Source organism: Triticum aestivum, chromosome 2A, assembly GCF_018294505.1.
Source record: "Triticum aestivum cultivar Chinese Spring chromosome 2A, IWGSC CS RefSeq v2.1, whole genome shotgun sequence".
Lineage (NCBI taxonomy): Eukaryota > Viridiplantae > Streptophyta > Magnoliopsida > Poales > Poaceae > Triticum > Triticum aestivum.
In genome coordinates, this window is record NC_057797.1 from 288,330,356 (window position 1) to 288,352,691 (window position 22,336).

Here is a 22,336-nt window from a genome sequence, read left to right on the forward strand (position 1 = left end):
TGCGCTCCTTCTACTTGAGCTCAAACACATCTAATATACAAAGCATGAGTAGGGTTTTACGCCTCACGGCGGCCCGAACATGGGTAAATGCTTGTGTGGTCTGCTGATTTTGCTCTTTGTACGTGTGGATCCCCATAGTTGAACCACAAAGGGGTCTTTGTTGGCCCCATAGATCATTGTACGCACGACATGATGGTGCATTCCTGCACACCTTCACCCCTACAATGGCACGAGCCTCTTTACGAGCCAGAGCACTAGACGATCCTTCTGTATACATTAGAAACAAATAGGGTGACAAGGGATCCCCTTGACAGAGTCCCCTAGTAGGAAGAAATACATATGTTTCTTGATCATTAAACCTGATCCTACACTTAACGGATCTCACACAAACCATCAGAAGTTCCACAATCTCAACATGGAAACCTAGCCTGAGCATCATTTTTTCCCAAAAAGTTACACTCCGCATGATCATAAGCTTTGTGCATGTCCAGTTTAACCGCAAAATACCCCACTTTCCCCTTCTTTTTATTTTTAATTGTATGCAGACACTCATAGGCTAAAAGGATATTATTTGTAATAAGACGTCCTAAACAAAAGCACTTTGAACAGACGCAATTATTTCATCAAGGCAAGATTTCAACAGTAAAGTAATCATTTTTGAGATTACACTAGACAGAACATTGCATAAGCTGATCGGCCTATATTAAGAAATTCTCTCTAGAGTGTCCACTTTGGGTATAAGAACGATGATCGTGGTGGTCTAACCTTTAGGGATAGTTTTCTTATTTATTGCCTCCAAAGCCACCAAAGTGAGGGCTTCTCCCACAAATCTCCAACATTTTCTTAAAGAATATTGTACAAGACCATCCGTACCTAGGGCCTTAATATCTCCAATAGAGAAAAGAGCCTTTCTAACATCTCTCAAAAAAACATCTACTGTTGTATGTGTTTTTTTGACTGGTCTGTTGTATAGGGTTTTATAGAAACATATAGATGCTTAATTCTTTTTGAAGTACATAACGATTAGCAAACACGATTTCTCTCGCGCCTCACGTAACCCCACCTTCGCCCTCGCCCTCGGGCAAAGCAGAAATCGACCGACGCTAATTTTTTTAGGTACGTGACAGTTAGCAAATCAAGTTTCCTATACGTGCTACTAGAACATGAAGGCACATGTTGCCGCACTCGATCATTTTAATAGAAAACATAAAAATATCTATAAAATTGAAATGGTACAAATATATATTTACTAAATATGAGTGTTTGAAATCGCAATTCGTCAAATATGTAGCTCCATCTGATGAATGTGTGCTACAATAACTTGGGAGAAATCCACTAAACTGAAAATACTTTAGAGGGTAGTAAAATAATCAAATGTAAAGCATCGCTGCAAGCTTACACTTGCAACGGAGCATTGCTATTCTTCTACATAAATCCCTCCTTTTGTTGTTATGTGCTTGCAAGAGGCACCATCTCAGCACGTCGCAAAATCATGGATTTTTTTAGAAACAATACTTAAAGATAATAATGCAAAAAACGTCATTTAATTGTGCAAAGGAAGCACATGTCGGTAAGTAATCCCGCGTACAACACAATTTCATACTCTATTCTTTGAAACCTGAACAACAGCAGTAACCACATATGAAACCATATGGTGCTCTGCTAAGCTCCATGATCAAACGCTTCATATTTATAACACAACAACTACTCTCAAATTTGAACTTTCATTTATATACTGTACGTAATATACTTTATTCAAACTTTCCTCTTATAAATAAATAATGACATGAAAAAAATAAAATGACATATTCCTAAAATCATGGTTATTCTTTTGGTAAAAAAGATAATTTAAGAGTGGAAAGCAAATAACAAAGGGTGTTATTTCAAACTCCAAAGCAGAGGCTTCAATAATGTTGTCCAATTAATTAAGTGTAAAAGGTATGTCATGTGTGACTCTGAAATCTCAAAGAAATTGCCATCTATTAAGTTGGCTTGTTTAGCCAAGACAATCTGACAACCTCTACTGCAATTGTTGAAAAATATTCAGATGAATTCGAGAAGTCTATCAAAGTCTAAAATGTTAGGTAACATGGGAAGTAGTTAACAAATATATTAATCTTCAAATTGATACAGAATATCTCAGACCAACAATAAATGTGTTACTTGTTTTACCTTTTCTAGTAAATTGTTGCTAACGTTATTGTCTAACAGAGGTAAAGATCAAGCTTTACAGAAATCAAGTTCTGTCCATGGCTATGCTGCTTGCATTTGGTTTAGAAGAATTTCGAGGGGCAAGGATGGTTCCTGGACATCTGGCAAGGATTGTGATGTAGGGTGGAACCCTAATCGGCCAATCTTTCACGAAAGGAGCGGATCCCGCGATGAACATGAAGAACACGAGGGAAAAAAGAGGAAAAACACAAGGGAAACACAGGAGAATCACTAAACCAACACAAGAAAGTCACACATGTGCTAGATCCTCGAATACATAGGGTTCACACGGTACATGATCAACTAGGGACGATACAAGGGTAACGGTCTTCTCCGTGAGGAGGTCTTGATGTTCTTCCCTGAAGAGGGGTCTTGAATCCGCTTGGGGGATCTTCTCCGTAGGAGGCTCGAACCTCCGAGGAGAAGTTATCCAAGTGGATGAGCAAAGCTCTCACACGAAATATGAGCTAATCCTTTGCTAACCCTAGAAAGTTGGACGAGGGGGAGTATATATAGTCTTAGTGCAAAATAGGGGGGCGAAGGGGTACATGGGTTACGGGCCAACACGAATCAGTGCACATGCGTTGGACGTCCGGAGGACACCGGTCGTCCAGAGGCTTGCGAGGGTCCGGACGTCTGCTGCCTGTCGGACGTCCGTAAATTCGGCTCGGGTTGTCTTCGGTCGGTCGTCCGGTCGGGGTTGGATGTCCGGGCGTCGGTCATCCGTAGGGCGACAGATGTCCGTCTGTTTTGGCTTGGATGTGGAAGTGTCGGTCGTCCGGAGGAGGCCGGACGTCCGGAGCCTAGAGGTCATCGGACGTCCAGGGCTCGTCGGTCGTCCGGAGCCTGGAGACTTTGAACAGTCCTTCTTCTTTGTCTCTGTCTTCACTTCCATCTTCCTCTTCTTCTTATCCTTGCTCCTTAGCTTCTCCATGGTACCTGAGCATGCACAAAGTATCCATATGAGGTAGTAGCCATGTCTCATGTGCATCAAAGTGGAAATGTGAGAGGAGAGATGTCACCTCGGTTTCAAGAGCTCTTGCACGTGCTCGTGTCATGGGTCCAAGAGGTGTCGAAGGAGATGTAGTTGGGTCCATGGGGATGGCCTTGGGATGCTCCGCATCATCTCCCCTCCCTTGGGGAAGATCCGTCCTCGGATCAAATTCTTCATCACCATGGAAGGGAGAGAGATCTTTGACGTTGAAGATATCGCTCACGTTGTACTTGTCACATGGGAGGTCGATCTTGTAAGCGTTGTCGTTGTATCATGCGAGCACCTTGAAGGGTCCATCCGCTCGTGGTCGAAGCTTGGACTTGCATTCTTGTGGAAAGTGATCCCTGCGAAGGTGTAGCCACACAAGATCACCAATGTTGAAGACCGTAGGTTGCTTGTTGAAGTTAAGCTTGGTCGCAAGGCATTGAACTTGGCGCTCGATGGTGTTTCTTGTATCTTCATGCACCTTCTTGAGATGTGTCAGACGTGCACTTGCGTCCAAATTGATGCGCTCTTGGAGTGGTAGAGGGAGAATGTCCAAAGGGGACAAAGAGTTGAACCCGTAGACGACCTCGAAGGGGGACTTGCCGGTTGTTGAGTGTCTTGCTCGGTTGTAGGCAAACTCAGCGATAGGTAGGCACTCCTCCCACTCCTTGATGTTCTTCTTGATGAGTACTTTAAGTAGAACGGAGAGTGTGCGGTTGGTAACTTCCATTTGGCCGTCGGTTTGTGGATGGTACGCCGTGGAGAAAAGTAGGTTGATTCCGAGCTTGGCGCATAGGGTCTTCCAAAAGTAGCTAAGGAACTTGATGTCGCGGTCCGAGATGGTCGTCTTTGGCACTCCGTGTAGACGCAATATTTCCCTACAAAAGAGAGTAGCAACATGAGAAGCATCGTCTGATGAAGCTATGCACCTAGGGTAGGGTCATATGCCTGACCTCGACGCCCTCCCCAAGGACATCACCCTAAAGCCAGAAGCATTGAAAGGGTACCATCATCCACTCGACCAGAGACATTCCACTCGAAAGAATCAATGTCACTCGACAGTCATAGAAATCACTCGACAAACAGAAGATCTAAAGTCACTCTACACAGCAACAGTCGGGCGTTTACTCATAGACTTAACTATCATTTATAGCACTTTAATACAGACGTTACCTGTAACGCTCCTTCTTTATGTACATTGCACCCCGCGTAATGGAGGGGAGCTGGGATCCTAGGGCAATCTATATAAGCCACCCCCTCCTCCAGGACAGGGGTTCACATCTTTTGTAAACTCACACACGCATATAATCCAGTCGACCGCCTCAGGGCACCGAGACGCGGGGTTGTTACTTCCTCCGTGAAGGGCCTGAACTCGTAAACTCGTGTGTACAACTACTCCATGGCTAGGATCTTGCCTCCTCATACCTACCCCCATTCTACTGTCAGTCTTAGATCCACGACAGTTGGCGCCCACCATGGGGGCAGGTGTCTTAGCAGTTTGTTGGAGAAGTTGCGATTTTTCCGATTCCCATCATCATCGTTTCCGGCGGAGGATTGGCTGAAGGCTGCGAGATCTGTCTTGGCGTGCTTGTCTTCATCGCCGACGACTCCGCTTGGTTTCACGAGGCTCCACTCGACGTCGAGGCGCTCCGCGTCCGCGGGGCGACACATTTCTGCGCATGCGTCCGCGGTGTCCTTCTTCGGTAGCCATCGACTCAGTATCGGTCGGCTCCTACGGCAACCTCGCTTCCCATTGTTTGCCGGCGCCAGCGATCCGGTTGGTCGCGGCTTCAGCGGTGGGTGAGGCATACGATGGCCCGCCAATCGGCCACCCCGCAAGTCGCGGCAATCAAGCCCGATGAAACTCTCTACGGCCTATTCGATCTGTCAACTGGCTCGGTCGAGACTGCATCCGAGTGCGACAACAGTGACCCTGCGACGGAAGTCTTGATGGTCAATGGACCACGCAGTCCTCCTGGCTTCACCCGTGAAGACGGTGGTGATGGCGTCGGCGACCCATCACATGTCCACGAGGAGTACCGCCCCGAACCCCTCTCTTCGCAGCGGAGGGAAGATCTTCGCCGCCGTAATATGGATGCACTTCACACTCCTATCATTGGGGAAACCCCTGAGGCCCAGGCCTTGGAGGAGGCGCGCCTGGCCAACTTGGCTGAGCGCACTCGACTGGAGAACCTCCAGCGCGCACTCGATGAGCGTGCTCGATAGCGGATTCCTGAGTCTAGTCGACGACAACTTTTTCCGCCTCCAACTCAGGTATACCGAACTCCGATCCAGAATCTCACAGCTGCAGCTCGAATAGCAGAGTTAATTCAACCTTCCCAATCAAAAGCTAGCCGAGGTTTGATGCAGATCCGGGCTTTACTCCGGGCAGCAGGAGAGCAGAATACAGCAGAATCTCAGTCGCGAAATAGGATTCATAGCAGATCTATGGTGGCAGATACCGTCCAATCTGCTCACAGCCCGAGATCGCCTCCACGGCGTGAAGAACGTGGTCACCGGCAAGATCAGTACAGGAGCCATGAGCAGTATGATCATCGACTCGACCACGATGACCGTCGTCGAGTGCCCACGCCTCCTCCGAGGAGTGGGTCATACGTGCCTCGGTGGCAAGATGACAGGCGCCCCCACAGCGGCGAATGAAGAATTCCGGTCGACCCCAGAGACCCAGGCTTTGATGCAAGATCTATCCTCGTTCAAGGTCTGGTTGATAGGAACAGGGCTCACAGAGAAGGCCACGATAGAGATCATCCGACTGGAAGCAGAGTGCATGTTTCAGGACCCAAGTATTTCAGCAGAGCCATCAGAGCAGCAGTGATTCCTCCCAACTTCAGGTTGGCGACTGGAGTTAGCAAGTTCACCGGCGAGTCCAAGCCAGACACTTGGCTTGAGGACTACCGAGTGGCTGTGCAGATTGGTGGCGGCAATGTTGATGTGGCTATGAAGCACCTTCCCTTGATGTTGGAGGGCTCGACCAGGGCATGGTTGAATCAGTTGGCTCCCGGCAGCATATATAGTTGGAAGGAACTTGCTCGAGTGTTTGTTAGAACCTTTGAAGGTACTTGCAAAAGGCCGATAGGGTTGACAGAATTGCAGTGTTGTGTTCAGAAACCAAATGAAACCTTGAGGGACTATATCCAGAGATGGATCATGTTACACCATACAGTGGAGAATGTGTCGGATCACCAAGCAATTTGTGCCTTCAAGAAAGGCGTTAAGTATCGGGAGTTGAATCTGAAATTCAGTCGGACAGGAGATATGACGTTGACTCGGATGATGGAGATTGCCACCAAATATGCCAATGGTGAAGAGGAAGACCGACTCCGGAGTGGCAAGCACAAAACAGTCGCCCAAGAAACCGGAGGAGGGAATTCTAGTCGGAAACAGAAGTGAAAGGCTGAACCAGCTGCTCCTGGTGAAGCTTTAGTTGTTGCCCAAGGAAAGTTCAAAGGAAAGACCAAAGGGCCCTGGACTCCCAAAAAGGTTAAGGATAAAGATGGGAATGATGTGTTGGATTTACCGTGCCATATTCATACCAAAAAAGATGAAGAGGGGAACATCATTTACCCTAAACACACCACTCGACAGTGTCGTTTCCTGATCCAGGAGTTCCGAGAGAAACAACCCAAGGAGAAGGAAAAGGAGTCGGATGGAGGTGATGATAGAGAAGATGATGATGATGGTTTTCCCAATGTCAATTCCACGCTGATGATTTTTGCTGATGTTGAAAGCAAGAGTCAGTTGAAAGTTATTAACAGAGAAGTAAACAAGGTTGCTCCAGCAACACCCAGTTATCTGAAGTGGTCCCAGACTGCCATCACATTCGACCAGTCGGACCATCCAGCTCATATAGCCACCCCAGGGAGGCAAGCACTGGTGGTCGACCCAGTAGTTGAAGGCACTCGACTGACTAATGTGCTGATGGATGGTGGCAGTGGCCTGAATATCCTTTATGCTGAAACTTTGAATGGAATGGGCATTCCGATGTCCAAGCTTAGTGAAAGCAACATGAGTTTCCACGGCGTTATACCTGGCAAGAAGGCTTAGTCACTCGGCCAGATCGCCCTTGATGTGGTTTTCGGTGATTCCAAGAATTACCGCAAGGAAAAGTTTACATTTGAGGTAGTGGATTTCAAGAGTGCTTACCATGCTATTATGGGTAGGCCATCTTATGCACGTTTTATGGCTCGACCATGTTACGTGTATCTCAAATTGAAGATGCCTGGTCCTAGAGGAGTAATCACTGTCACTGGCAATCGGCAGAAGGCAGAAGAGTGCTTTCAAAAGGGCTAAAAAATTGTCGATGCATAGATGGCAGTAGTAGAACTGCAAGAATATCATAAAAATGCAGATCCAAGTGATTTGCTGTGAGCCAAGAAGCCTGCCCCAAGCATTTCAGTTCTCTGGTGAAACGAAGTTGATTCATATTCACCCGACCGATCTCAATGATGCTCCGACCCATATCTCAACAACACTCGACAGCAAATAGGAAGAAGCGCTCATCCAGTTCCTCTGTGAGAACTGGGACATCTTTGCATGGAAACCTTCTGACATGCCGGGTGTACCCAGGGGACTGGCTGAGCATCGTTTGCGAGTCAACCCAAAAGTAAAACCAGTCGAGTAACATCTCTGACGGTCCGCCGTCCAAGAAGGACGATTCACTTCACATGTGCATTGACTTCAAGCATATCTATCGGTCCTGCCTGAAAGTTTTCCTCTCCCCCACATCGACCAAATCGTCGACTCAACTGCGGGGTGTGAGCATTTGTCTTTTTTGGACGCCTATTCCGGGTACCATCAGATCCGACTGTATGGACCTGATTAGATAAAAACGGCTTTCATCACTCCATTCGGATGCTTCTGTTATGTCACCATGCCATTCGGCTTGAAGAACACCGAAGCCACATTCACGAGGATGATCCAGAAGTGTCTGCTCACTCAAATCAGTCGGAATGTGGAAGCATACATGGATGACATTGTGGTCAAGTCACGTAAAGGTTCCGACCTGCTGGCTGACCTTGCTGAAACCTTTGCCAATCTCAAAAGATATGATATCAAGCATAATCCATCAAAGTGCACATTCGGAGTTCCTGGTGGAAAGTTACTTGGTATCCTTGTTTCCGAACGAGGGATCGACGCTAACCCAGAGAAAGTTGGTGCTATACTTCGGATGAAACGCCCTGTGCGTGTGCACGATGTCCAGAAACTTACTAGTTGTTTGGCCTCCTTGAGTCGATTCATTTCTCGCCTCGGTGAAAAGGCATTGCCTCTTTACCGACTGATGAAGAAGTCTGATAAGTTCGAGTGGACTCCCGAAGCTGATGCAGCGTTTGTAGAGCTCAAAGCCCTGCTTTCCACCCAGCCGGTGCTTGCTGCACCAATCAGCAAAGAGCCTTTACTGCTTTATATTGCAGCCACTGGACAAGTTGTCAGTACAGTACTCACGGTCGAGCGGGAGGAAGAAGGAAAATCCTATAAAGTTCAGCGCCCAGTATATTATGTTTCTGAAGTTCTGACTCCGTCAAAGCAAAGGTATCCACATTATCAGAAGCTTGTTTATGGGATTTACATGACCACAAAGAAGGTTGCACACCATTTATCTGATCATTCCATCACAGTCGTCAGCAACGCTCCATTATCAGAGATTCTGAACAACAGAGATGCAACTAGTCAAGTGGCAAAGTGGGCGATTGAACTCCTTTCCCTGGACATCAAATTTGAGGCAAAGAAAGCTATCAAGTCCCAAGCAATAGCTGATTTCCTCGCTGAGTGGATCGAACAGCAACTTCCGGCCCAAATTCACTCGGAGCATTGGACCATGTTCTTTGATGGGTCCAAGATGCTAAATGGTTCTGGTGCTGGGGTGGTGTTGGTATCCCCCCGTGGTGACAAACTCAGCTATGTTCTCCAGATTCACTTTGACTCCTCCAACAATGAAGCTGAATATGAAGCACTTCTGTACGGGTTGCGTATGGCCATTTCACTCGGCGTCCGTCGCCTCATGGTCTATGGCGACTCGGATTTAGTGGTCAATCAGGTGATGAAGGAGTGGGACGTCAGAAGCACAGTTGTGACTGGTTATTGCAATGCAGTGAGAAAGTTAGAAAAGAGGTTTGAGGGGTTAGAGCTCCATCACATCCCTCGACTGAAAAATCAAGCAGCCGATGATCTGGCAAAGATAGGCTCCAAAAGGGAAGCCATTCCCAGCAATGTGTTCCTCGAGCATATCCATACACCCTCAGTTCAAGAAGAACCCTTCACTGAAGAGCGCCCGCAGCCGAAGAGTGCCACCGATCCGACTGAAATCGAGGTTCCAGCTGTGGGCGATTTGATTATGGAGGTTTTGGTCATCACCCCCAATTAGACAGTACCATATATCACGTACATTCTTAGAAGGGAACTCCCAGATGATGAAGAAGAGGCTCGAGAAATCGTCCGTCGATCTAAAGCCTTTACTGTGATAAGAGGACAGTTGTTCAGAGAAAGTGTGACTGGAGTTTGCCAGAAATGCATAACACCTGAAGAAGGTCGAGTGATCCTCAATGACATCCACTCGAGAACCTGTGATCACCATGCGTCCTCTCGGACCATTGTGGCCAAAGCATACCGAGCGGGATTTTACTGGCCACGGGCAACTAACATGGCAAAAGAAATAGTCAACAAATGTGAAGGTTGCCAGTTTTATTCCAACATGTCTCACAAGCCTACATCGGCCCGGAAGACCATTCCACTCATCTGGCCCTTTGCTGTTTGGGGATTGGACATGGTTGGACCTCTGAGGACTGGTAGGAGAGGATTCAGTCATGTGCTTGTAGCAGTCGACAAGTTCACCAAGTGGATTGAAGCCAAGCCTATCAAGAACCTTGAAGCCAGTACTGCTGTCAGCTTCATTAGAGAGTTAACATTCAGATATGGTGTTCCACACAGCATCATCACTGACAACGGGTCAAACTTCGATTCTGATGAGTTCAGAACTTTTTGCGCTTCCCAAGGTACTCGAGTCGACTATGCCTCAGTCGCCCACCCCCAGTCAAATGGGCAAGCTGAAAGAGCAAATGGATTGATTCTCAAAGGACTGAAACCCTGAAAGCACAAGTTCTCCCTGGGTGATTTTGATAATTAATGACAACATATCTCTTGTTGGACTAATACTTTTACCTAGTATTTTTCAGACAAGTTCAACAACTTAAGTGGCATGAACTAAAGGATGTGGAACCCCTTCAAGATGCTAAGGACAAAGCATTAATTCAAGCTTCAAGATCAAACACTACATTTTATATTTTAGTGATCCAAGATCACATTGAGTCTATAGGAAAAGCCAATACTATCAGGGAAGGATGAGGTGTTGCTTGATGAGGTTCTTGCTTCATAGTGCTTAGTGATATGCTCCAAAACCCTCAACTACCTTCCCACATCCACATATGACCTAAACCAAAAGTCAAACTCGACCCCACCGATTCTTTCTATCCGGCGCCACCGAGTTTAGATGTCATAGCCACTGCCACAAACCCTAGGCAAATCGGTTTCACCGATAGGGATCTCAGTCTCACCGAGATGGGATTGTAATCTCTCTATGTATGTCCATTACCAAAATCGGTCCCACCGAGATTGAGCAACCGGTACTACCGAGATTACAATGCGAACTTTCTGGTTAGCTTATTGCCAAAATTGGTCCCACTGAGTTTGTGTAATCGGTCTCACCAAGTTTGCCTGACCAACTCTCTGGTTAGCTTATTACCAAAATCGGTCCCACCAAGTTTGTGTAATCGGTCTCACCGAGATTACGTTATGCCCTAACCCTAACCATATCGGTCCTACTGAGTTGCATCCCAGTCCCACCGAAAATCCTAACGGTCACTAGGTTTGCTAAATCGGTCCGACCGAGTTTCTCAATTCGGTCTCACCAAGATTGGTAAATTGTGTGTAACGGTTAGTTTTTGTGTGGAGGCTGTATATACCCCTCCACCCACTCTTCATTCGTGGCGAGAGCCATCAGAACATACCAACACTTCCAATACACATTTTCTGAGAGGAACCACCTACTCATGTGTTGAAGCCAACATATTCCATTCCCACCATATGAATCTTGATCTCTAGCCTTCCCCAAGTTGCTTTCCACTCAAATCTTCTTTCCACCAAATCCAAATCCTATGAGAGAGAGTTGAGTGTTGGGGAGACTATCATTTGAAGCACAAGAGCAAGGAGTTCATCATCAACACACAATTTGTTACTCTTGGAGAGTGGTGTCTCCTAGATTGGCTAGGTGTCACTAGGGAGCCTCCGACAAGATTGTAGAGTTGAACCAAGGAGTTTGTAAGGGCAAGGAGATCGCCTACTTCGTGAAGATCTACCGCTAGTGAGGCAAGTCCCTCGTGGGCGATGGCCATGATGGGATAGACAAGGTTGCTTCTTTGTGGACCCTTCGTGGGTGGAGCCCTCCGTGGACTCGCGCAACCGTTACCCTTCGTGGGTTGAAGTCTCCATCAATGTGGATGTACGATAGCACCACCTATCGGAACCACGACAAAACATCCGTTTCTCCAATTGCATTTGAATTCTCCAAACCCTTCCCTTTACATTCTTGCAAGTTGCATGCTTTACTTTCCGCTGCTCATATACTCTTTGCATGCTTGCTTGATATGTATTGTGTTTGTTAAACTTGTGCCAAAACTCTACTTCAACTTAAAGAAATTAAAAACTGCAACTTTTGGTACTTAGTGTCTAATCACCCCCCCCTCTAGACACCTCTTCTCGATCCTTTCATTTGTTATCAGAGCCTTGGTCTCCACTGCCTTGGTTTAAACACCTTTGGAGGAAGATGGATGTGTCTACTTTGGGGACTCTTAGACATAGAGTGCCTATTCTTGATGGAGAATATTTTCATGAGTGGAAAAATGAAATGCTTGAGATTTTCAATGAATATCATTTGAGCAAGTATATTGCTAGCCCTTGTGCACCTCATGTTGATCCTTTGCATCCTACCCTTATGAGTCTATTGACATGATTCGCAATCTTAGAACTGTAAATCTTATCATTAGAGGCTTGCCTAGAAACTTGATTGGGTGTTTGCCTACTCTTAAGTGTCCCTACGCCATATGGAAATTTCTTAAGGAACTCTTTCCAAATTATTCCTTGAAAGATCTAGATGAAATTCTCCATAAGTCTATTGCTTTGAGTAAGATGGATTCTAGTGATCCTAGCTTTGGTGATTGTCTATTTGAGCTTACTAATCTTACGAGTGCCAAAGGAGACGTTGGAATCATTAGCGATATCATATCCGAAGCTATTAGAATTCATAAAGGTGACCATTGTGATGATCATTTGTCTAATGAATTACCCTCTCTAGGAATTGATCAATCACAAAATGATGTTGAACATGGATACTATGATGAGGATGATGATAGTGACTATGATCTCGATGATGCGATGAGACACTTTGGTCTTATGGCAAATCTTCGCGGCTACATGGCTGGAGGAAAGGAATGGGTCCTTGATAGTGGATGTACTGATCATATGACCGGAGATAAAGACATGTTCCGTGAGCTTGCTGGAAACGACGGCCCTCGAAAGTATGTCACTTTTGGTGATAATTCAAAGGGTAAGGTGGTTGGCCTTGGTAAGGTGGCCATCTCACATGATAGCTCCATACAAAATGTCATGCTCGTTGAATCTCTTGGCTACAACTTACTTTCAGTATCTAGACTTGCTGATTTCGGTTTCAATGTCCTATTTACTAAAGTAGACTGCCAAGTGTTTCGTAGAGATAATCATAAAATGGTCTTTACTGGTATACGTAGAGGAGATCTTTACATTGTTGATTTCACTAAAAAGGCTCAACCTAGAACTTGCTTAATTGCTAAATCTTCTAAAGGCTGGTTGTGGCATAGAAGGCTAGGCCATGTGGGCATGCAAAACCTTGACAAATTCATTAAAGGAAATCATATCCTTGGCGTTAACGATGTCATATTTGACAAGGATAGACTTTGTAGTGCTTGTCAAGCAGGGAAACAAGTTGGAGGAAGTCATCGTGCTAAGAACATTATGACCACAAGAAGACCACTCGAGCTACTTCACATGCATCTCTTTGGTCCAAATGCCTATAAGAGTCTCGGTGCTAACTCATTTGGTCTAGTCATAGTTGATGATTTTTCAAGATTTACGTGGGTGTTCTTTCTTGATGATAAATCGCAGGTCCAAAAGATCTTCAAAAACTTTGCTAGGAAGGCCCAAAATCAATTTGACGTGAAGATCAAGAAGGTTCGGAGCGACAACGGAACGGAGTTCAAGAACATAAATGTAGACACCTTTCTTGATGAAGAAGGGATTGCACATGAGTTCTCAGCTACGTACACACCTCAACAAAATGGAGTCATTGAGAGAAAGAACCGGACTCTTATCGAGATGGCAAGAACGATGCTTGATGAGTACAAGACGCCAAAACACTTTTGGGCGGAAGCGGTTGAGACAGCTTGTCATGCAACAAATCGTTGTATCTTCACAAGCTACTCGGCAAGACGGCATACGAACTCCTCACCAGTAACAAACCCCAAGTTGGATACTTTCGAGTATTCGGCTCAAAGTGCTACATTCTTGATAAGCATCGTCGTTCTAAATTTGCTCCTAAGTCTCATGAAGGTTTCCTACTTGGTTATGGCTCAAACTCTCACACATACCGTGTCTACAACAATTTCACCCGAAAGGTTGAAGAAACGGTAGATGTGAAGTTTGATGAATCTAACGGCTCGCAAGTAGAGCAATTGCCTATTGATGTAGGAGACAAAGATCCCTCGGAAGCAATCCAAGACTTGTTTATTGGCAAGATTCGTCCAACGGAGATAAAGGAGAGTACCTCCTCCGTCCAAGTGGAAGCTTCTACCTCACGACAAGGTGAACCAAGAGTTGATACGGAAGCATCCACGAGTGGGACACACCAAGATGAACAAAACGAGGAAGTGCACCAAGACGAACGTCAACAACCTCCTTCTCCACCACGACAAGAGAACGACAACGCTAACAATGAAGAAGGCCAAGAAGAAGAACAAGATGAAGAAGATGTTCGACCAAGACCCAAGCAAAAGCTTTCACGAGTTCGAGCAAGAATTGCTAAAGATCATCCCGTGGAGCAAATCTACAATGATATCCAAACCAGGAGAATCACTCGCTCTAAAACTCGTTTGGCTAACTTTTGTGAACATTACTCATTCATCTCTAGAATTGAACCTATGAAGGTTGAAGAAGCATTGGAGGATCCGGACTGGATAAACGCTATGCATGAAGAGCTACACAACTTTGAGAGAAATAAAGTGTGGACATTGGTCGAGAAGCCCGATGTCGGTGTCAAAACCGGCGGATCTCGGGTAGGGGGTCCCGAACTGTGCGTCTAGGCCGGATGGTAACAGGAGGCAGGGAACACGATGTTTTACCCAGGTTCGGGCCCTCTTGATGGAGGTAAAACCCTACGTCCTGCTTGATTAATATTGATGATATGGGTAGTACAAGAGTAGATCTATCATGAGATCAAGGAGGCTAAACCCTAGAAGCTAGCCTACGGTATGATTGTTGTATATGGAGTTGATTGTCTACGGACTACAACCCTCCGGTTTATATAGACACCGGATAGGGTTAGGGTTACATAAAGTCGGTTACAATGGTAGGAGATCTTGAATATCTGCATCGCCAAGCTTGCCTTCCACGCCAAGGAAAGTCCCATCCAGACACGGGACGAAGTCTTCAATCTTGTATCTTCATAGTCCAGGAGTCCGGCTGAAGGTATAGTCCGGCTACCCGAACACCCCCTAATCCAGGACTCCCTCAGTAGCCCCTGAACCAGGCTTTCAATGACGACGAGTCCAGCATGCAAATTGTGTTCGGCATTGCAAGGCGGGTTCCTCCTCCAAGTCCTTCATAGAAGAGTGTAAACACCAAGAGTAGTGTCCGGCTCTGCAAAATAAGCTTCCACATATTGCCATAGAGAGAATAATATTAACACAAATCAAATCTGCTGACGTATTCCACAGCGCGTCAGCACACTACAGCCAAGTCCTTCACTCGAATCGTTTTCATTTTTCCACCTCAGCGTGTTTTGCGAGGCGGTTTCCTTGGCACGTCTTGTCAAAGCAGAGATCGTGTACCCCCCTTTTACGGGATTCTCATCAATACGGACGTGGGTAATCCAACCGCGCCACTTATCACGGCGCTTGGGAGGCAAGCGAGTTTTACTAGGCAGGTGGGGACGCACAGCCGCATCCGCCCATATAAGGGGGCAAGGATCCACCTTTTTACCTACGCCTTCTTCCTCCTTTACCTATCCATCTCATGCGCACTCGAGCTCCAGCGCCCAAGCCCGCACTTCCCACCTCAACCTTCTCCAGCAATGTCCGAAGCGGGAGGCAAGTGGATGGTCTCCTCCGCTACGGAGGGCCAAGTCAAGAAGCTAAGGAAGGCCGGATACCTGTCTAAGGACATCGCGCACCGGCTTCCTGAAAAGGGGCAGCTTCTCCCCACCCCAAGGCCCCATGAGAGGGTAGTATTTCTTCCCCACTTCCTCTGCGGACTGGGTTTTCCACTCCACCCATTTGTCCGGGGGCTCATGTTCTACTACGGCCTGGATTTCCACGATCTGACCCCGAACTTCATCCTCAACATCTCGGCGTTTATCGTCGTGTGCGAGGCTTTCCTTCGCGTCCGCCCTCATTTCGGCCTCTGGCTCAAGACCTTCAACGTCAAGCCCAAGGTGGTGCGCGGCAGCCAGGCGGAGTGCGGAGGCGCCATGGCGGGCAAGATGGCCAACATCCTATGGTTCGAGGGCTCTTTTGTGGAGACCCTAAAGGGGTGGCAATCCGGGTGGTTTACATCACCGAGCCACGCGATCCGAACTGGATCGCAGCCCCCGAGTTCCGATCCGGACCCCCCACGCAGCTTATGTCCTGGAAAGAGACGGGCCTGTCATGGGGTGACGAAAAAGAGGTGATCGGATTGCAAACATGCATCCAGTCCCTGGTGAACAAGCCAATCCAGCTTGTTAATGTAATCCAGGTTATGCTCGTCCGCCGGATCCTCCCGTGCCAACAACAGGATTTTAATCTGTGGGAGTTCGACTCGGCGCAGCACCAAACCCTTAGCAGGCTCTTCGACACGATGTATGAAGATGCCTGGAAGGTGCTATTCAAGGGCGCCGAGGCTCCCGCATCCGCTTCTGAGGACCGCGGATACAGCTCGCGGCGTCACGCTAGCGAGGTAAGCTATCTTCACCTTTTACAGGATGTTAAGCTTTTTTCATAGTTTGACTCTATGCGGGATCTAAACTCCCTTACCTTTGACAGGCTTGGCGAGCGATATCCGGACTGATTAACTGTCTGGCTCCGCTGCCCGAAGACCCAGCCCTAGCTCTACTAGTGAAGCTGCTGGTTCCGGCGCCTTATGTGGTGCCGGAGAAGAAGGCCAAGAAGAAGAAGACCACGGGGACTCGAAAGAGTTCCCGTAACGTGGTGGTGTCGGACTCGTCATCCGACGAGTCCGAGACGCCCTCTTCCCGTGAAAACAAGGAGGAGGAGGAAGAAAACTCTCCCCCCCAGTGGAGGGAGGAGAGAAGAGGAAGGCCGCCCCAACAGGGGAGGCTGAGGGGTCTAGGAAAAGGAAGACCCCTCCGCCGGACTACGCCCCCAACGCCGAAGAGGGCAAAGAGGAGTGGCCAAACAGGGCCAAGCGTCCGGCGAAATCGTAAGTTTGGATATCAGAATAACTCATGATGTTCCTTTGTTGCACAGCTTTCCCTAATGTCGAATGTAATTATGCAGTCCGCCCCGGGCCGAATTCGACGAATCGTCGGGCGGCTCCCTGGACTCATCGGACGTGAACTCAGTTCCGCCCGCTGTCTCCCCCCGCACTGCAGACGACGCTGAAGTGGCGTCGCGACAAGCTCTGGGGCAGGAGGAGGTGGTCCTGGAGGAGCCGCCAGGCAACCTCCCAGACTCCAGGAGTGAAGGGGATAAGGCCCCTCAGGGCTCCAAGTCCGGCTTTGTGCCGGACACCGCGCCGGAATCTTCCACAGTTCCAGACCGCGGTAGGCGAACTCCTTTCAAGAGGAGCAAGCCTTCTGAGCCGGCGGCCTCCGTCCAACCGGAGGTGCCGGACAATCTGCTGGAGGTGCTTGACGGCGCCTCCATCGACGAGGGGCACCGTACTATTATGAGTACGGTGATCCAGAAGGTTCAGTCCGCCAAGAGCGGACTGACTGAAGCTTGTGCTAGCCTTCTAACAGGCTTCGAGGTAAGTAAAACTATTTAAAAATATTACCGTATAGACAGTAGCCCCTGATGCTCTGTTTGGCGTTCGGAAAGAAAAGCCGAATAGAGGATCTAGTAAATATCGTAGGAGTCTAACTAAAAAGGAGTCAATATACGTATGCAGGCTTCGCTGCTGGCCACCGCCGCACTGACTGCAGAGGTGGGTGCCCTGAAGCAGGGCCTCGAGCGGACCGAGCAAGAGCTCGGCCTTGCCAAATGGTGGCTCGAGGAGAAAGAAGGTAAGAGATACCTTATAGAAAAATGCCTATGGGGAAGGCGCAATTGCAAAAAATGACAGGAGTATACTGCTTATTGTAGGGGCCACAACTGAGGTGGCGACCCTCAAGCAGGCGCTGTCCGAGGCCGAGAAGAAAGCGGCCATGGAGCGCGCCGAGCGGGAGAAATTTGAGGCACAGGTCGGCGAGGTGCGGCAAGAGCTTCAGGTTCTCATGCAAAAACATGAGAGTTTGGAGCTCAACTCGAAGACGCGAGCGTCCGAGCTTGCTGCGGCCCTTAAAACTGCCAAATCTGCCAAGGCCGAAGCCTAGAAGGCCCTCCAGGAATTGGATGCAGTGAAAAAGATAGCGGCGGGTAAGGCATTCTATATGCAAAGCAGACATATAAAAGTAAACTACTTGTTACTTACCCGAATCCGGAGCTCTCTAGGGGCATTCACAGATCTTCCCCGCAGCGTATCCGATGCCGCCGCATTCTACCGAGCCGAGGAAGGCAGCTCGACGGAGAAGGTGTTCTGGTCTCAGTACGCTGAGGCCGGACACCCTGTGCCCTTGAGCGACCAGCTGACGCAGCTGGTCGAGCTCCACAAGGCGGCCGAACAGGCCCTGAAGGGCTTCATAGTTCAGTTGTGGCCTAGAGAGGCCCTGCCTGGGAGCTACTTTGGACTGGTGCGGCGGCTAGTGGAGGCTTGTCCAAGGCTCGAGGTCATCAAGCGCTCCGTCTGCATCGAAGGTGCCCGTAGGGCCCTTGCCCGTGCAAAGGTGCATTGGGGTAAGCTGGACGGTGAGAAGCTTGTGAAGGACGGGCCGCCGCCGGGGAAGGAGCATCGCAAGCCCGAGAACTATTATAAGGATGTTCTTGCTGGTGCCCGCCTTGTGGCGGATGAATGTACCAAGGATGTAATTTTTGAATGAACTCGCTCGTGTTATCCTGTGCGCTGAAAACTTGTTCATATGCGCTAAGCAATGCTTGAATTTAAAATATTACTTTCTGTGCGACCGTTTATCAAAAATTGAGAGATGGCCAGTCGTCGGCTTCTGCCCCTGTGCCACTAGTGCTGGGGTGTTTGGGATAAACCTGAGCGCTCTTTTTCCCATAGTTGGGTCCTTCGAGGGAGGCGCTCAGCACAACAAACCAGGCAATCGGACTATAATGCTTGAACACTCTCACTTAGCCACAGAACTCTATAATTTTAAATTTCGGCGAAGCCCCTAGTTCGGAAGACCGAGTTCAGGGCGCTATCCATGCCTTGGCCGGACAAAGCCAGCTCCTCGCTCGAAGCGGCATAAGCCTTTAGGGACTCGAAAAACCTCTCGAACAGCGACCGGTCTCTCGCCACATCATGACAGTCAGTTTTAGCTTTCTCCACTGCGGTGCTTAACCCAGCTGAACTGGGGCACAATCACAGTGGTTCTCCTAGTGCTACCTTAGCCGATAGAGCGGAACGTAAGGCACCAAAACATAGGAGCCGGGCAAACCCAACTATTGACCCAAATCATGATTCGGAGCCGATGCATATAGTGTTATAAGTTTGGGGTGCCGCACTTGTGAAAGTGTACGGACTTCTCACACCATTATGAGGGGTACTAAAGCCCCTGGCGTGTTTGCCGTACCATGGTGTACGGGTGCAATCATGTCATTTAATAAACATAAATGTGAAAAGAAGATAATGCAAAAAATAGACAAGAAGCTAAGCATTGTTTATAGAGAGGCTATTTATCAAAGCCGAACGACACAAATAGCGCGGTAAGCAAAAGATATTGGACTATTCAGTATGTCCTGACCAGGGGCAGGCCGCAGAATTGTATTTAAAACAGGTATACCACTCGTAACAGAGACCACCTGGTAGTTCCATAATGCGGCATGGCTTGTCTGCCTCCCTGGATCTTGCATCGTTTGTGCGACAGTCGAATTGCCGAACAGGTCGTCCGAAGTATGGAGTCCTGAAAGTAAGAAAAAATTAAAAAAGAATCCGGCAGCCCCTAGTACGTTTTAAGCCGTATTTTGGGCGTGCCGTTATTATGCCCCTTCCCCTGTGCCCATGGTATTTCAAGGGCGTAGTTATGTACGCGAGGTACTGGTTTCGCTATGTCGCGAAGGCTGGGGTTGGGGCCGCATTGCTACGCTTGCTCAGAGTGTGCCAGGCGGTCCTGCTGTGGGTTACTCCGGGCGCGCTTGGCAGTGTCTGGCTTTTTAATGGCCGGACTGGAGAATTGCCTGAGAAGGCTACTTTGTACCTTCGCTGCGAGAGCCGTCGTATGCTCCTCCGTACGGAGGGAGCGTTCAGTGTTTCCGTTGACCATAATTACTCCTCGAGGGCCTGGCATCTTGAGCTTGAGATATGCGTAGTGCGGCACCGCATTGAACTTTGCGAATGCGGTTCGTCCGAGCAGGGCGTGATAGCCACTGCGAAACGGGACTATATCAAAGATTAACTCTTCGCTTCAGAAATTGTCCGGGGATCCGAAGACCACGTCAAGTGTTACTGAGCCTGTACAGTTGGCTTCTACACCTGGTATAACGCCTTTAAAGGTCGTTCTTGTGGGCTTAATCCTTGAGGGATCTATGCCCATTTTCCACACTGTATCCTGATAAAGCAGGTTCAGGCTACTGCCGCCGTCCATGAGGACTCTTGTGAGATGAAATCCGTCGATGATTGGGTCGAGAACCAATGCGGCGAAGCCGCCATGACGGATGCTAGTGGGATGGTCCCTTCGATCAAAAGTGATCGGGTAGGAGGACCATGGGTTGAACTTTGGGGCGATTGTCTCCATCGCGTATACGTCCCGTAGCACGCGCCTCCGCTCCCGCTTGGGAATGTGGGTTGCGTATATCATGTTCACCATCCCCACTTGTGGGGGAAAGCTATTCTGTCCATTGTTGTTCGGCGGCTTGGGCTCCTCGTCGTCGCTGTGCCGCCCCTTGTCTCTGTTTTCGGCCCTTAACTTGCCTGCCTGCTTGAACACCCAACAATCCCTGTTAGTGTGATTGGCTGGCCTTTTGGGGGTGCCATGTATCTGGCACAAGCGATCGAGTATTCGGTCCAAACTGGACGGGCCCTGAGTATTCTTTTTGAATGGCTTTTTCCCCTGACCAGATTTATAGCCTTTGAATCCGGCATTGACTGCCATGTCTTCATTGCTGTCGCTGTTAACGCGGCGTTTTTGCTTATTCCGACGTGTCCTGCCACTTTTGTCCTTGGTATCCGAATTACCAGGGTTCTTTGATAAGTTGTTACTGCGAGCTAGCCAGCTGTCTTCTCCCGCGCAAAAGCGGGTCATGAGTGTCGTGAGGGCTACCATGGATTTCGGCTTTTCCTATCCTAGGTGTCGGGCAAGCCACTCGTCGCGGATGTTATGCTTGAAGGCTGCTAGGGCCTCTGCGTCCGGACAGTCGACTATCTGGTTTTTCTTTGTTAGGAACCGTGTCTAGAATTGTCTGGCCGATTCCTCTGGCTGCTGAATTATGTGGCTTAAGTCGTCGGCATCCGGCGGTCGCACGTAAGTGCCCTGGAAGTTGTCGAGGAATGCGGCTTCCAGGTCCTCCCAAGAACCGATTGAGTCTGCTGGCAAGATGTTAAGCCAATGCCGGGCCGGTCCTTTAAGTTTGAGCGGGAGGTATTTGATGGCATGTAGATCATCACCGCGTGCCATGTGGATGTGAAGGAGATAATCCTCGATCCATACCGCCGGATATGTTGTGCCATCGTATGATTCGATGTTTACGGGTTTGAAACCCTCTGGGATTTTATGATCCATTACTTCATTCGTGAAGCATAGCGGGTGTGCGGCACCTCTGTACTGGGCTATATCACGACGCAGCTCGGAAGAGCTATGTCTGTTGTGTTCGGCCCGGCCAGATTTGTTGTATCCGGCGTGAAGATCATTGTCACATGCCGTAGGGCGCCTGCGCGATTCGTAGATCGATCTTGTTTGTCTTGCCTTATCCTCCAGTATGTCTCGCAGGTCGGGCGTGTTTTCCCGTGCCTTAGTTGAGCGGCGTCGGGGCATGGCTTGGGTGGAGGGACGAGAGGCCTCTCTGTCGCGGCCGCGAGGTGGCCGGTCTGCCATGTCATGCGCTGGTGATGTAGGTGCTTCCTCCTCTGATCGGGGTAGCGGCCTGCACTTCGGGTAACTCTTGGAGGGGCGTTTAAGTTCATACTCTTCGGCCACAAGGACTTCAGTCCATCTGTCAGCTAGCAAATCTTGGGCAGCTCTAAGCTATTGCTGCTTTTTCTTGAGGCTGCTTGCCGTGGCTAAAAGCCTGCGTTTAAAACGCTCTTGTTCGGCGGGGTCTGATGGTATGACGAATTCATCGTCATCGAGGCTTGCCTCGTCTTCGGAGGGAGGCGTATAGTTATCATCCTCGACCTCTTGGTCTGCCGCTCTCTCATGAGGGCTGGCTTCTCCATCTTCCTGTGTCGAATCTTGCCGAGGTGGGTGTTCTTCGGCGCTATCCGGGGTAGTATTATCTCCCGTGCCGGAATCACCGTTTTTGCTTTGGCGGGATTTAGAGCGGCGCCGCTGACGCCGGCGCTTTGGCTGTTTCTTGGGGGCGTCATCCCCCACTGTTCCATCGCCATCTCCATCTTTTGGAGTATCCACCA